Here is a 4,763-nt window from a genome sequence, read left to right on the forward strand (position 1 = left end):
CCACCACCTCCTCTCCACCCTCCTCCTCTTCCTCCACCACCTGCTGATCCTCCTCTCCATGGTCTACTTCTCCATCCTCCCCCTCCACCCCTCCATCCTCCACCACAACCATTTCCTCCTCCTCTCCCACCACCTCTCCATCCTCCACCATTTCCTCCTCCTCCCCTCCATCCACTAACACTGCCACCACCTCCTTCTCCCCTCCCACCACCTCTCCATCCTCCTCCACCACCACTTTCTCCTCCCCTCCATCCACTACTATTACTACTACCACCTCCTCGTCCCCTCCACCCTCCACCCCCACCCCTCCATGAGTCTCTCCTGGATTCCTCTCCACTCATTACTTTCCTAAAACAAAGCAAGAGGGAGGAACAGAGCATGAATGAGTGAGGGTGACAGCAAGGTAGTTTGTTTTCTTTGGGTTGTTTCAGTCAAACATTTGACAAGCACGCAGGTGTTTTTGTATACCAAGATAGAAATTAGAAAAACGTCTCCTCCTCCTGTCCAATCATGTGTAAAAGAAATGAAAGTGAGTGGTACGCATGTGTAACAAACACAATCCCAAAACATATCATTATTGCATATGTATTTTTAATGCACTAGCTACATATGACAACATTTGAATTAAACAATATGTACTTTCCAAATAAACTGTGGAGGTGCAACTTTATCGTCATTTCGTTTTCACCACTTCAAACTATTTAAAAAAAACTGAATCGAGCCATGACGTCTAACTACCTCGTGCAGGCCTAGCATTTCTTTTTCTTTTTTTACAAACACAAACGACTTACAAATGTTCTACTAAGCAGTACATGATATTATTAGCAAATTCCCAACTTTTATAATCTAACCGTTAGAGTTGACGTTAGCTACTAACGTTAGCACTTAGCTAGTATTTGTAGTATGTTGTAACTCTTTGCTTACGTTAACCCCCCATTAAAGTTACACTGGAATAGAAAAAAAGCTACGCCTATTGTAACTGTTTTGAGTGCTTAATTAGCTAGCTAGTTAGCTAGTTTCCAACTGTTCTACACTCATTTTATAATGTCTTAAACTGTGGTTTGTTTTGACGTTTCACTGTCTAACTTAGCTAGCTAGCTACATGTTGCGTTACAACACTGACAGTAGGGTGACACAAACCTTTCGTTTTGCCTTGTGAAATAGTCGGTCGATTGAATAACGTCGACAACACACTACATTCATTCAAAACGTTATGAACTTCTGTCTGTTTCACAGACTGAATATTAACGGTCTTTGGTCTGTTTACAGTTCAGGTTAAAAACAAAGTTCCCTCCACTCACATTGAAGTTTCTTCTTCTCCTTGCATGTGCAACAGTAGGAGGTTCGCGGGCCCTTGCCTGCCGCCCAGAGGACATCAAAGGTAACTACTACATTTAAGAGATTTTAAGAAATCCCACACTATAACAAACACTCTGTTAACCCTTGTATTGTTTTCACTTTCAAGACCCTCTTGTATCCCTCGGGTCAAATTGACCCGTGACTTATACGGGCTTTTAAAAAACAATTCTGAAATAAAATTATACTTCATAATCCCTTAACAAATATTGTCTTTATCTTAATTTCAAACAATTGAGATAATGTATATGTTTATAATGCAATCAGTCTCTACTTGAACACAATTAAAAATGGAAGTGTAATTCATTTTTTTTTCACAAGGTTACACTTCATGTTAAAAATCCACCGTGGAAAAAAGTGGTCATATCCAGAATACTTTTCTGAATTGAGTCAGGAATACATGTTTGTCACAGAAAATAAGGTAGGCTACGACCATTGATTTTCAGGTTGAAAAAATGTAACTTGTAGCCTACCATTTTGAAATGTGTCTATTTGACCCAAACACCATACAAGGGTTAAATCAGTTCATATTATCTTGCGTTTTGCTCTGGTGTTAATGGAAAACGATTTTAATGGTCAATTCATGGACCAGCAAAGAAGTATTATCATCCTATCAGGTGAAAGGACTTTGAGGAGGAAGGAATGGGTCTTTTAATGCATTAATAATATATATATATATAATACAACATTTTATGATTTTTAAAGCATGTGTGCTGTGTTCTACATAATAACAATGACCTTGACTGAAAAAACTTTACACATTCCTCTGCCGTCATCTGGTGGACATTATGTGACATTACAGTTTAGTTATATATTTCTTTTTCACACGCATTCATTTCATCAAATACACACGAGACATACGTAAGAGACATAGGACACCTGTGTCTCTTTGTCTACGCCACCCCAACTTCCCCCACTTCCTCACCCTCTTTCTCTCTCTTTTACTCTTTATCTCTCTCTTCCTCCTAAACACACCACACACTTATAGCAGTTCTTGTCATTTCGATGCCATTTTAACACTTTTTTTAACACTAATTGTCATAATTTATATCATCATTTTTACATAGCGCCCTTCACAAAATCCAAGGACATATTAAGGAGTAATTATAATAACAGAAGAATTCTGAATCCCCACAAACACTCAACAAAAGTAATATTATAATATAGTAAGATTAGTGACTAAGTGACTAAGTTTCCCTTTTGTGAGTTGTTGGCAGGGCAACAGTTAGACGATGCAGTCATACGGGTGCGATCACACATGAGCTTTCTATACAGGGTGAGGACCCTCATTGACATAAATGGACTTGTAACTAACTTTATTGTTATTGCACAAAGTAGGTGCCGGGGTAAAAACAAAATGCAGTTTAGCATCTAACTAGAAAACTCTCGAAAAGTGAAATTGATTCACCAAAAAGATCAAATGTGTGAGAGCACACGCACACTCACACCCTCTCAAGAGAGTAGTTTGGAGGGGACAGAAAGACAGAACAGACGAGGAGAAAAATCAATACCTGAACTACTGTGGCGTGGATTAGTTAGTAGTAATAGCACACACACACACACCCAAACACACACACACACACACACACACACCACACACACACACACACCACACACAAACACACAGAGAGAAGTAGAAGAGGTCTTTTTCATTTCTCAGTGTAATGAACATAATGATCTCTCACTCTGTGAGTCATAAGAGCTGTTTTTGACCTTACCAACACACAGTGTGTGCGTGTGTGTGTCCTGCTCCGTCTCATCACACTCAGCTGTCTTGGGGATCTGACCTTTGTGACGATAATGGATGTTATGGGGAGAGAGAGGGAGAAACCGAGGGGCTGTAGAAGAGAGCCCCAGAGAGACGGGAGTGGAGACAACGAGACGCCGTGCCACTCAGCGAGGCGTTTAATCTCTACTTGATCAGTCATCAGCAAACGTCTCACAAAATCAATGCGAAATCCGCAAACAAGGAGAGATCGTTTTTCAATACGAGTTGCTTTTCAGCAGGAGTTTGCGACCCCAAAAGTTAAGTAGATGAGTCACTGCTACTGGGTTGTGACATGACAAGAGTATTGATATGTTTTAAATTAGCCTAAATGATAGGGTAAGAGACTTCATTACGTTTGTGTGTGTGTGTGTGTGTGTGTGTGTGTGTGTGTGTGTGTGTGTGTGTGTGTGTGTGTGGCAGCATTTGTACAAAGTCAAACCGAATTATTTTCACAGCAGCAATCTTCTATTTTGGATGCTCTGCTTCTTCCTTGAACTGTTGGAGAGAGATGCTTCCTCTCAAAGATTCAATCAGTTTCTCACCTGGAGATGGAGTTTGTCGACGTGCTAACCCACAGTTTCCATACATTTGTTTTCTTGTTTTATAATGCCCCCCCACTGACTTAGAGATGCATGATTTTTTGTTATCAGATATACAATTTTATTCTAACGCTCACACTGGCTCTGTCTGCAAGCATCGGGTCAGCAATAAAACACAATAAATATACTTCCTCTGGACTCGTCCTGCGGTGTCTACTCAGTCTCCAGCAGAATACAAATAGAAGATGTTCTGGAGGAATCGGCAGAATTGGAATAAAAATAGTTTTTATTGTCTTAAATCCACATTACATTGATTCTTCTGATCATGCACTTTCATGGAATTAGGGTTGAGAAACAAAACAATGCAGTGAAAAGCCTTAGAGTGTGGAGAACAACATCTGACCAATGGGATTGCTCCCCACATGTATCATTGTGATCATTTGAGGCTGCAGGAGAAAAATAGATTATAACCCTAAAAAGGTATTTACTGAATATTTTAAATGGAAAAGCAAATCAAACTCACCTCTCTGGCTGCTGAAGGTATTGTTTCCTGATCCTCCTCCTACTCCGCCACCACCTCCTCTCCACCCTCCTCCTCCTCTTCCTCCACCACCTGCTGATCCCCCTCTCCATGGTGTACTTCTCCATCTAAAACAACGGTCAGTCATCACTTTAACCCTCCTGTTGTACCCGGGTCAAATGTGACCCATTTTCAAAAAGTTTCTATATCACACATTTTTTCAGCCACATTTTCAACAATTAGTATTAAACCTACAGTCCCAATCAACCAAATAAGTCCACTCAACACTGCTAAATGCAACAATGTAAACACACACACACACACACACACACACACACACACACACACACACACACACACACACACACACACACAATTACATTTGAAATGACCACCAATTAAATCCAAACACACTCTCTAGAAACACACACAACAGTAAAAATATCAACCACACGCACAATTTGGAAAAAGCTGCCCTGGCAATTTGCTGTGGAGCCCTGCTGACATTTCTGTCTTCTCGACAGGCCCCCAGACTACAACTGCAGATGGAGGCCTTCCAGCTGTTATCTGAGAGCAACAT

The 4,763-nt window shown here is 40.5% G+C and overlaps 1 protein-coding gene across 1 annotated transcript in view; it reads right to left on the reverse strand.

The window, feature by feature from the left end:
- Positions 1 to 4,289, reverse strand: part of mcm8 (minichromosome maintenance 8 homologous recombination repair factor) — a 14,889-nt gene extending 10,600 nt beyond the window's left edge. The window contains 1 exon segment of the mRNA XM_032540825.1: positions 4,187 to 4,289. The gene's annotated coding sequence lies outside the window, so the exon portion shown is untranslated.
- Between the last annotated feature and the right edge of the window lie 474 nt (positions 4,290 to 4,763).

This window comes from Etheostoma spectabile, chromosome 17, assembly GCF_008692095.1.
Source record: "Etheostoma spectabile isolate EspeVRDwgs_2016 chromosome 17, UIUC_Espe_1.0, whole genome shotgun sequence".
In the NCBI taxonomy this organism is placed as follows: Eukaryota; Metazoa; Chordata; class Actinopteri; order Perciformes; family Percidae; genus Etheostoma; species Etheostoma spectabile.